Here is a 12,500-nt window from a genome sequence, read left to right on the forward strand (position 1 = left end):
CAAAAAATTGTTATTTTCATCTTTTTTGCAATTTTTCTTATTATTTACATGACTGTTGAGTTTGCCCCCTACAATCGTCTTTTCCAAAGATGCGGTTTTTCGCTATTCTTGGTTTTGTCTCCAGCCCTATTTGCTTCCCCTAAACATTGTAATATTATTATAGTTAAGTAGTTAAGCTAGGTAGGCATTACCTAACTCTATGCAAAGTCCTTTTCTAAAGACAACAGTGATTTGTATTTCAAAACTACAATCAATAGAACTCAAATGCCTGCCTAACTTTGTCATACAAAAAACGAGATAACAGTAACTGTTTTCATTTAAATAAAAAAAAACAAAACAAAACAAGAACAGCTGCAATTTTACTTCTTCAAAAAGATTTATCATAAAACCACGAGGACTAATACCAAAGTGAACTCCCTTAATTTGTACCCAATTTGTACCAAAACTCCATCTTCAAAATTATAACCTTGGGTGCCAGGGGAATTATTTTCAAAGGTCTGAGAGAGTGCTACGCGTGTTGGAGGCAATGACCCAGGACTCTGTCTTTGCATTCGATACGTGTAGTGTTGTCTTGGACCTTGGGAAAAAATTCCTCTGGCACTCATGGTATCTTTAAAACAACAAGACATTTGACAAGAAGCCGACCACAGTCGAAGGCAACACAAAGGCTCCTTTTTTTAACAGCTTCTTTTATTACGGCAGGGTTGGGTGTCATTTAACTGACCTCAAGTGGCATGGATGGAGAGTTAAGTGAACTTTGGAGCAGACATGCAAGCTGAGAATGTGGAGTGCTAAGATGCCGCCCACAAGCAATCCACTAAACTATGTGTGCATAAAATTGTGATAATAAATAGCAAAAATGAGCACAAGAATGCTATATATCAGTCCTAGAGTATCTGAATTCACTTTACTTTACAAAGATCCTATTAAAAATTGCCCGACTGTGACGTTGTGTCCCTGGCAATAACATTGTTAAAAATTAATTTGTTACTAATGTTGTAAAATACCTTTTTGGTTCCAAACTACAATGTATGAGCTGATTAGCAATCAATGGAATGTCAAAACTTGTTAAAGAATACGAGAAAAGATAACAAATAAAATGTTCATACAAGTTAATCGGTATTTTCAATTGGTACAAATTGAGTCAATATGAGGAGACTGTACTAGTTAACTAGAGTTAGACAATTTAATTTGTATCAAACAGTATCATCTGCAAGAAAACAGACCAAAATATTGATTGAACAACAATGAAAGATACACAATGTACATGAAAATATAACAGTGCTTGAAACTGAAAGGTAATGAGGACAAAAGATGGAGTTCCACTCCAAGGAGTACCCCTAAAAATAGTTTAGAAGTAAAAAAAAAAAACATTTTTCCAAGTCGAATGTACATACTTTCAATGAGTTCAAGCGTTCATGGTGCAGATGGTAGGGTGGCCAGTTGACGTTTTGAAAAAAAGATAATCCGCTGGCCACTACCCAGGGCCGGGTGTTCGAAAGCCGATTAACTTAATCCAGGATTAGCGTAAACTTTTGTATCATGTTTTCAACTTTTTGGTTAAAGTTTCTTTTGCTTATTTTTGTTTTTCAAGATTGACATCTACTAATGTAAATTTTATCCGAATATCAGCGTCGAACAGCATTTGGGAGTAGAGAAATAAACTTCTTGGTTAATTTTTAATCTGGGATTAGCGTTAATCGGCTTTTGAACAACCGGGCCCTGAATAGTAAAATTAGGCGACGTATGTTCTATAATATTATATGATTGATTGAAACTTCTGCTTCATGAATCAGGCCACAACTTCAAAAAGTGATTTTTTTTAACTTCTCAACTATCCATGTTGTCCTTGTTGTCAAAGACAAGGCAACCAAACCTATATATTTGGTTGCCCTGATATAAAATCCATGACTGCCCATTAGAAAACCCAAGGTACAAATAATTAAAATTTAATGCAAGCCATGTTGAGATGCAATCACATGGCGATCGAGCTTGAATATCTTACTGTTACAGTTACTGTAGTTCTTATAGTGTGTGCAATATGATGTAGTTTTGACTTCATGTTTGTGATATTGTCTCTTGCATTTTTCTATCTGACAATGTTTTGTAAAAGCCACAGATATTCAAGATGGGAAATGCTTTAATAGCAGCAGCAAAGTAACAACAATATTATCAATAACTTCAAACTACTATTAGACATCGGTAAAAGTTAAGAATCCGATCCCACCAACGAGTCGGCCAACACGTCAGCCGACAGTCGACCGACAGTTGACCGACGCGTTGGCCGACGTGCTGGCAGACGCGTTGGTTGGATCGTATTCTTAACTTTTACCCAGACATTGACAACAGAAAGCCGATAAGTAAACTTGTTGGGTGCTGCATTAATGATAAATTCATTTTCGATTTTTGGCTGGGTAAATTTTCCCACTTTTTTTTCGTTGGGCAACCAGGTTTTTTCATTTTACCAAAACTGGGCCTGACTCAGACTCATGTTATGAAGGTTAAAATGAGCTCTGCGAAATGCCCAAAACATATTTACAGTATGCCCAATAACACAAACTGTATTCACAGTACAGGAACTACATGACATTTTGTATTATCATCACTTTGGAGGGCACTGAGAGAATTAAACAGTGTTCATTTACAAGTTGGATGGTTTTTAATTACCCTGAATGAAAAAAAAAAAACGTTACCGTGAAGCTGGCTAGAAATCACAAAATCTTGCCCTCTGAGTTTTCAAAAATTGTAAGAGATGAAAGGAAAGTTCCATAAAGCTTATTTGTAGTGTCGAAATTTAATGTACAATTGCACAATTTCATACTTTTCATTGGTTTATTTCAGCAGGCTAAAATACATTTCAGCCCGCCAAATTCTCCATTTTAGCCCATAAAATGTGTCACAATTCCTGACTAAGTGATAACAATTAAGAAGGATTTGTGAGCTGACATTTCAAGCACTATCCCTTTGTCTTGCTCTGATACCAGTGAAAACAAGGCTTAATACAATGAAAAAAAAGATCAACTTCAAGACAGTTAAACATTATGTTCCTTACCATGATACCACCATCTTGTTTTCTTGGGATTTTTGTTACATGTTTTTACATACCAGTTATTGTCTGGTGGAAGTTTCTGAAAGAAGCAAAAGAACACAACAGCCGAGTTACCTCATGAATGTTCTTCACATGCTGTGGACTTAATACCGGGAAACATCCAACTACTCAAATGAGAAGTCGGGATTGCTGCAAAGTGACCAGTGATATAATAAAAGTGCAGTAGACCAAGTTTTGTCCACTGACTCTGTTTGTCGACGAGAACCATACCTATTCATTGTTTAAACTTCTTGTATCTTTAAAAAGAAATTTAGGGCACTTCCTTTTTGCCAGAACGGGCAGGCCAGACCTGTCAGTTTACAAAGAAAATGCAACGATTTGAAAGAACACTTGCGTGATGATCCCTTGCATTTCTTTAGGTGGAGTGTGTATCCTCCTCGATGTATGATAATTATTTTAAAGGCATTGTAGAGTTAGTCCTTCCAAATGCCCGGTCCGGCTGGCCAGGGGTGCAGGGAAGGTGCAGTGGTGAGAGCACTCGCTCGATCCCCACCATTATGTGGTCGGGGTTCAATTCCCAGACTCAGTGTCATATGTGCGTTGAGTTTGTTGGTTCTCTATCGTGATCTCTACTCTGCACCAAGAGGTTTTTCTCCAGGTACTCTGGTTTTCTTTTCTCCTCAAAAACCAACATTTGACTTGATTTGCATTAATTTGTTGATTTCCGTTTACAGTGTCCCCAATTAGTGCTCCAGCAGTAGAAGACTAGACACTTATTAAAATAAATCTAGTTTCCTTGATGTTGATATTCTGTTGATATCATTTTCCCAGAGTTTTAAGACTTGTAATTAGCATTAACACTGATGTTTACACACATCATTCTTGAATAATCATCCACTGTTTATAACACCTAAGAGAAATACCCGTTGATGTGTGACTCTCAAAAATATAGTAACAAATGATTAATAGTGATTTGACATGTCATAAAGGAATTAATTCTGTGCAATCAATCTCACAGAAGCTAAATAAACATAGCTGTTATCATTTAACACATTTCCCGGTTTAACATAATTGTGTTGCTTGTACATTATTAGTACTATTAAGTTTTTATAGTTAGGTACTGGTAGCAATAATTTTAACTGTCATTTTAATATTTACTTACTCAATTTAAAGTGGTAATGAAAACATTCAACATTGATCCAGGGTTTACTTTTATTTATATGCAATATAGATATTATATTTAACAATAATTCTATGAGGTGCGGAGTGCCGAGTTGGTTATAATCATTTCATATCCAGCAAGCCCGAGTAGAATATTGTTTTATTAATTCTGGTCCAAAAATGCTTTTGTTGGCCATTTTTTCTCAGAGCTGCAAAAATGTTTTCAGCTTGCTTTATTGCTGACGCACTCCTTGACCATATTTAGGTACAGCAGGTATATGAACTGATAGCCTGTGTCCAGCAAGCCAATGAAAATGCTGGAAATCTAATATCTGTAGTTCAGTTTTTAATAAAATCAATTCATCAAACCAGGACAGCTCTGACATTATTTGATTATTTACTGCATGAGGTCAAATCGTCAAATACCTTTTCTTGACAGCTACTAAGCATGCTCACAATGCTAAGACAAACTGATTCCACAGACAGAGCAGGAGACCAGTCGTCGGTTAGAATTGACAGGCAAATATGTCCATTACTATAAACATGAGGATGAACTGGAATGTTGGCACCTCCAAATATGACCTACAACGAGACATACATACATCATTCAAATTTTAAACGAAATAACAGCAAGTATGCCAAGGTCTATCGAAATGGGAGGGAGAATTACCTCAAAGGACGCTTATACTCTCAGAGAACTTTTGATTGACAGCTGCTTAATTAATATCATATGCTTTCAAGATCACATTCAAGAGCCATGTCGCCATTGAAGTAGAAAGTTGTAATTAAGTCGAGAGGTGTTGAAGGTCATTAGACAAAAATTTATCAAGAGTTTGTGGCAGCTGTACTTCATAGACCAAACTGAGATTCATGCAGATGAAATAAAAATTTAAAGTGGTTCTGCTAAATAATTTGTAATGTAAAAAAAGGAAAATGAGTGTCAGTAGACCATCCTCGGCTGGTATCCAGGCTGATACCCTAAGGGACACTTGATTAATTTTGTGATAACCTATGATTGAAAGCTGTTTTAACACAATTGTTTTGTCCAAAATGGTTTTCAAGAGACAGGTTGTGGTTGAAGTTGATAGCTGTAAATTTAGATGAGCCACTGTGACAGTTTTAGTCGACAGCTGTTAGTCAAGAGTTGAGCTTTGGTTGTATGAGAGTCATGGAGATTATGAAAGGAAAGCAGTTCATCAAAGTTGATTTCTGGTCAAATTGTTTGACCAGAAGGCTGCAGATGACTTAAAACAAAATGGAAAAAAAAGAAACATAATATCAAGACAAAACACACTCTATGGTTGACAAACTTTAATTTTTGTGCTAGGAGTAGAAACTCATATTTTAGTCATATCAACGATCGAACGAAAATCTACATGTTCCAACCACTCACAAGGTCACTCTTTGACTTTATGGTTGTTTCTGCTTAGGTGGCCTCGTACACCATAAGCCTTTTCAGAGACATTATGCCAAGCCGGCCACTTCTCCTGAAGAGAACAGGACAGCCACATCACTGGTGACTCTGTTCCCCACTCTTCTCGAATTGTGTGTGGGTTCTTTAATGTCCAACAGGGAACTTATGAATATGGAAATATTTGTGAGACGGGGGTCTACAGTTATATAATGATATGTCATTTGCCAGCTGGGAGGTCCGTGTAGCGAAAAACTGTGAATGAGATCTTGCAAATTTATGCTTTCTAAACACCGAAGTCACAGTTTCCCGTATACGGACCGACCCTTAGCTCCTAATAACTTATTTCCTCTCTCTCCCTTCCTCTCTGAAATCATTTTTTCAAGTGTTGACTCGCACCGTACTTGACAGCGAATGTAGTATTAAAGCAACTTTCAAACTGAAACATTTCAAAGAGAAACATTTTTTATTTGAATTCTATTTCCAAACCTCTTGTCTAATAAAAAGTAACTTCTGTATGTAAATGGATTTGGTGTCATTAGGTCATCACACAAGCTCATGCAACCAAGGCTAGGATTCAGCCAGCCATGAGCAGGCCACTGAGAAAATTCCGCCTGCTCCCGGAACCAACAGATTGCAGGATTTGTTGAATTCCGCACGATCACGCACCGAGAAAAAATAAATAGTCCTTATCCCAGAAGACTTGAAAGCCTACTCATTTGCAGATGTCATTATAAAAGGCAGCACTAATTCTCCTCAGTTATTTTCAGATCCCAAGTGTTGTTGATCCCAAAGGGTTCGAACCCACAACCTCCAGCATGACAGCCTGATGCCCAACCATCTGAGCCTCGAGTGCATGGAGAAATAAAAAAAAAAGCAAGATACCATAAACTGGGATAAGATTTTTCTGAAGGTTGGTAAAAAAAGAAGAAACATTATACCTCTGGGGATTCAAAGGGGTATCTGGATCCAAATTAAATTCAAGTTGAAACTTTTCTCCATCATATAAGGTGCCTGGAACAAAAAAAACTACATCAATCACTGACAACAACATAACTGCAGAAATAGATTATCATGAACACCTCTTATCAACCAAGTTTATGTTCCATACAATAACATATTGGTATAATTACATAGGTGATTAACAAAAATTCTCTGTGCTGATTGGTTACACCTGAGGTGATTATTGCATGATAATCGCCCGAGCTTTTTTTTTCAAATGTCTGCAAGCCGTTTTGTCGAGGTGACAGACCAAAAAATTAATATTATTGTTTTCAAGAAAATGCATATTTTTCAAATTATCATCTCTATGTAATTTCATTATTCACCTCAGGCTCGGTGAATATCGGTGAATGAAAACCTCAACTTTGTCTCGGCTTTTATTCACTGATATCCACCTTGCCCCCCGGCGAATAATAAATGGTTAAACATTTTGGCCTCTGCCACTTTTTCCAGTTCAATTTACAAGTTCCACGACTATATTGAAGTGGAAAAATACAAGGCACTATACAAGAGGTATGAGGTTAATAACATTTATTTCGAATTAGACCGTAGATTATCAATCAAAAATTAACACTTATAGATTTTACTAGAGTGTGTTTTAGTGCCCCTGTGACCAAAAAATCAATCTTATTTTTTGCTTTGAATTTCAAAACTATGTTAACTAAAACACTAAGCGACTAAAGTTTTAAGCCTTGATTAAAAACGACACCTGTTTATTTTAACTGGAATTTTCCTATCTAATGGTCTGCCATTACTAAGTTCAAGATCTTGAGAGAGCTGCATGGATTGAGGAGAAAATGACATCACAGGCTCACTAGTTTAAGAATGCAACGTGTGTGTATGCTGCAGAATTAATATGCAGCACGGGAAGTTTGGGCTTTCAGACTGTCAAACTCGTGTTTTGCATATATAATAAGCTGCATTCACACGCTGAAATTTTAAAGCTAGTGAGCTTTTGATGTCACTTTTCCCTGGATCCAAGCGTCTGAGGTCCAATCGGTCAGTTTTGAACATGAGTACATGTAATGGCAGACCGTGAAATCCAAAACTTACGCTCAAAGTAAACAGACGGCCTTTGAATAAAAATCAAAGCTCAAAATTTTGCCAGTCCTGTGTTTAATAGGCAAACACACTTTCAAAATCTGAAGAAAAAAAGGAAGTGATTTTTTTTATCACAGGGGCACTTAATTAAATAAATGCCAGAAAATAATTATTTTACTTCTCAATGGGAGCCTCTTTAGGGGATAAAGGGTTCAATCTTTTAAAATTAAGGGCAACCAGATCAACAAATACAGGCAGAAAAACAAATACATATAGCAAGCAAAGGGTAATCAGGAAAATGTTTTGCAAGAGAAATTAGAGAAAAAGGAGCAAAGAGAGGAATACACCTCAAAATTAAATTGAAACAATGTACAAAAAAATCTTATAATTATGCAATAACTTTCCATAAAACATTAATATTATTATTTGTGTTCTGAGGACATTTACATCGACATACTGGGGCACCTTTTCCTCAACAGAAATGTTATATGAATCAACAACATACACACATGGAAGCAAAAACAGCTTAAGCGCTTTAAAATACTCCCTGTGTATGGTTGTTGGCCGGCAATAACAAAATAAATTTGTATCGAAGTGCTGGTTTTTTTTAACAAGGAAAGACATTGATTTTTTCTTCTTGCACTCCATAGGAAAATCCTTAAAGTTTTCTTAGCTGCAAATTAAACAGTGCTAAACTGCAGAATACCCGGCTAAAAGCTTGATGCGTACTGTGTAGTACGCGCGAATATTTAATAGCTAGATTTTGCTTAGAAATATCAGTTGCCGGATAGGCTATCAACAGTTTGTTTTTGCGATGAATAGTTCCTTATTATAGAATGATTGAGAATTCATCAAATTTCAGGGATGCCATACAATTTAGAAATTTCGATTTCGTTTACTATCAGAGGGTAGCCTTTAATGATCTAGACGTTTCGTCAGTTGTGTTTTTAGAAGACAGATCGATGGGATTTGAGACTCCAACTCACAAATAAAGAAATCATAAAATACCTGGAGCGCCGTCTACGTGAATAACCCACCTGAAAAGCAAGACAAAAGTAAAAATGTAAAGAAGGCAAAAGTAATTTCAAGTGTACGGAAGTACTTTTTGAAACAAAACTTGTACTGGAATAATATTATTTCCAGTTGACGAGTTCCTGTTTAAGTTTACCCCACAAAATGAGAAAAATACCATGACATAAGTTTACACTTACGTGGCAAGGTTCGATGATACTGAGTCACTGTCTAGATGCATTCCAGGCGGCGGTTTTTCTCTTAATTTCCATCATCATTCTTTCTGTAATCTTCTTTGCCAAAGCCGCCATGTTTCGACAAGCCGCCCAATGTTTGTGATGGCCTCGATAATCATGTTGCGCCCGTTGAGGAAAGTGGAGAACAAACTAGACTTCCGGAAAGAAAAAACTCCCGGGCCGAAGGAAGGAGGAGTCCAATGATGGGGCGGGGCCGCCCAAAAATACCAATACAAAATAATGAAAAGTAACAAAAGCACAGTAGTGACATCACCATAACCTTTGGCATGGAATCTCCGCGATTTCACCAGCCTAGTCACTAGTTCCAACGAGGATCAAGTTCAACCCTTCCCGGATGTACAGCAAGAACGAGAAATGTCACTTATATATCACATCATTTTCCACAGCTCTCATTAGGGCCGTTTATACGAGAGAAAATAAGCCGTGGCTAACTCTGGCCGCGGCTTACGTAAGCCGCGAAAGGAACTATTTATTCGAGTATAAACTCCCCGGCCAGGATAAGCCGCGGCTTGAGAAAGCCGTAAACGTAGTTTTGTACCATTTGTATGGGGGTTTGCGGCTTACGTAAGCCGCGGCCAGAGTTAGCCGCGGCTTATTTTCTCTCGTATAAAAGGCCCTCTTGTGTCAAGATAAACCGACAATAGGGCCATTTATACGGGGAAGAAAAATAAGACGCGTCTCATGTAAGACGCGAAATGCTCGTATAAATGGTACAAAACAAGCGTTTGCGTCTTATTTTAGACGCGACTTACAAAAGACGCGTCTTACCTTGCTACAGCTGTTCTACGAAGTTCCTCGTATATTAATTTGGTTTCGCGTCCTAAATAAGACGTGAACTATAAGTGCGCAAGTCTGTCAAATGCGCGACGAAAACAACTTAAGACAACAACAACATCGTCATTTTGTTGACGAGTCAGCTAACAAAATGGCTTCCCAGTCAGACTCAAAAACACCAACAAACAGAGAAACCCTTGGACTTCGGTTGAAGAAAGAGTTCCTCATCCTTTGCCGGGACTGGCAATCGCGGAACAACTTGATAACTGCGTGACAAGCGCCGGTGTAACTTATTTTTTGTTTTAATTCAATTGAATTGAAAGGGTTTTCAATTCGCAACTTTGCAGGTGAAAAGTACCAAGGTTGGTAACTGTGAATTAACAGTTATTCTTCGAGGGCGTGTTAGATTTATAATGATAAATAACCAAATGAGACGCAAACTATTTATACGAGATGTTCGCGTCTTACGTAGGACGCGAACGTATAAATGTTACAGTTCGCATCCTATTTGAGGACGCGTCTTATCTTCCTCCCGTACAAATGGCCCTAATGGCACAATCAATTGAATCATTCAAGTATGCGCTTTCTATGTTTATAAATTATTAAAACCTTCAAATATCTATGGCACACTTTGTTTTATTACAGACTCGTATTAGAAATAAATAAATAAATAAATAAATAAATAAATAAATAAATAAATAAATATAATGAATAAATGCCGCTTCTCATCTAGTTTGTCACTGCTTTGACGTTGGCAAGATTCAGTTCTACAGAAGCTCAGGTCTCCCTACCTCAAATTAAAACCAAAACCATCAATTCCCTTTCTTCCAATTTTATTAGAAAATGACAGCAACGTAAAGGACAAACACCACTCAAGGTAAACTAATGATAACAACTTTCCTCAGGAGCCCATTAAGCGGAGCTTCCATACGTATTGTGCCCTTGCGTCAACCCTTTCCACTATCTTTCTATTATTAGAATTACTATATTTTGACGTATGTGACTGAGAACATACGTGAAGTGGTTCACATACGTAGGTGACGTAATAAATGGCTGACCATAGGTCTCTTATGATTGGCTATTGTGAAAACACCCACTAAAGCCCCCCTCCTCCCACCCCGAGGTGCTTCTCAAAATAGAAGACGAGAAAGGTTGACTCAGAAGGTTAAGTAATGATCCGTGTAAGGTGGATAGCAATTTCCTTTGTTATGCGGCAACGGGGCTTTCCCCACATAGGAATGTTATCATTTTTACACTGAGAATGCATAAACCTACAGGAAGGCAGTTAACGCAATAAAATCATTTACAGCCCACTTGAAAGGGTGTTTTTTTTGTGTTAAAAGATTTTGACCAATCACAAGAGTTGAAAACAAAAGCCAAGAAACGTTTACAATTTTACATGTTCCCCACATACGATTTCTGTAGAATTCATTTAAACTGAGACCAGATGAAAGATGGAAGATGGTTGGAAAGTAAGGATGAATATAATACTGCTTTATGAAGTTTTGTTAACCGTTTGCTGTTTAAGCCAATCAGAAGTAAGTACAGACAATAGAAAAGTTATCACCTTTTTGCATACCAATTGAATTCCAACATGTTCGTTGCCGTTGTTGCTATCGTTCTTATCTGGACCGTTTGTTAATGTGGAAGTGACCAAAAAATACTGAAGGTTGTGCAATGTTGCGCAGTACTGAGTGCCCTACACTTGCTCACAAGTCAACATCAGCATGTAATGACCTCCTCGATAATGCGTCCTCAGAGACCCAGAATCGGGTGCCAGAGGGATTTTTCCCCACGACCCGAGACAAGGCTACGCGAGACTAAGGGTGCGGTCGATTGACCGTATTCCGGAATAGGAATACATGGAATATAAGTTAGAAATCCTTCGTTTTTAGGGAAATTCACATTGAAATTGTCAAGTAGCTTCTAAAACGCTACTTTAAACATATTTTTGTTATCCTTGCTGCTTCGAAACGCGCCAAACATACCGTTTTAATCATCACTCCACGTATTCTTTACTTTACTTTTTACTTTAATTTATTCGCCACAATTCATGGAGTGGCAGGGGAGAGGAACAGAACTTTTCGTCCCAATTGACACCTAACCCCTATATCTATAGATCTGACCACAGCACCGGGAACTCCATGCCCTACTCTTCTCGAATAGAGTGTGGGTTCTTTAACGTCCCACAGATTTTTTTATATATACCCAACGGTTGTGAGACGGGACCTCCGGCTTATAGTCCTTATCCGAGAAGACTTGAAAGTCTAACCATTTGCAGATGTCGTTACAAAGGCAGCACTTTCTCGTCAGTTATTTAAAGACCCTGAGTGTTGGTCCGGCCGGAGTTGAACTCACGACCTCCCGCGTGACAGCCCGGTGCTCAACCAACTGAGCTACCGGTGCGCGATTCTTATTCCGGAATAGGGTCAATCGAACGCGCCCTTAGGCTACCGCATCCACGGTATGTGAAACGGGGCCTACGTAAGGCTTTTTCAAGTTACTCGAGAGGATTAGGATCTAGAATCTCAATCCCACACTATTTTCAGGGTTCGTGCAACTCATTGAAGTCCTTGAAAAGACCTGGAATTTAATTTTGGACTTCAAGGGCGCTTGAAAAGCCCTTGAAAAAACGATTTTGAGGAAAAGTGCCTGGGTGAAAATTGTTGAGATTGCATTATGCTAAGTTAAGGTTAAATGCTAAGTAAACCCAAAATTAAAATGTCCATGCGTGCACTTGCAGGATGTGGTAAAGAATATCAAGGTAGGCTTTTTCAGCAAAGAAAACACTGAA

General features: G+C 37.8%; 1 protein-coding gene and 1 pseudogene across 4 annotated transcripts in view; both read right to left on the reverse strand.

The window, feature by feature from the left end:
* The window catches only part of LOC137974987 (ubiquitin-conjugating enzyme E2 W-like), a 9,015-nt pseudogene extending 6 nt beyond the window's left edge, over positions 1-9,009 (reverse strand).
* Positions 9,010-10,851: 1,842 nt separating this feature from the next.
* LOC137974985 (eukaryotic translation initiation factor 5B-like) overlaps positions 10,852-12,500 on the reverse strand; it is a 27,239-nt gene continuing 25,590 nt past the window's right edge. For all 4 annotated transcript variants that reach the window (XM_068822014.1, XM_068822017.1, XM_068822015.1 and 1 more), the window contains exon 6: positions 10,852-12,500. This exon is cut by the window's right edge and continues 444 nt beyond it. The gene's annotated coding sequence lies outside the window, so the exon portion shown is untranslated.

This window comes from Montipora foliosa, chromosome 11 (assembly GCF_036669935.1).
Source record: "Montipora foliosa isolate CH-2021 chromosome 11, ASM3666993v2, whole genome shotgun sequence".
NCBI classification, from domain to species: Eukaryota; Metazoa; Cnidaria; class Anthozoa; order Scleractinia; family Acroporidae; genus Montipora; species Montipora foliosa.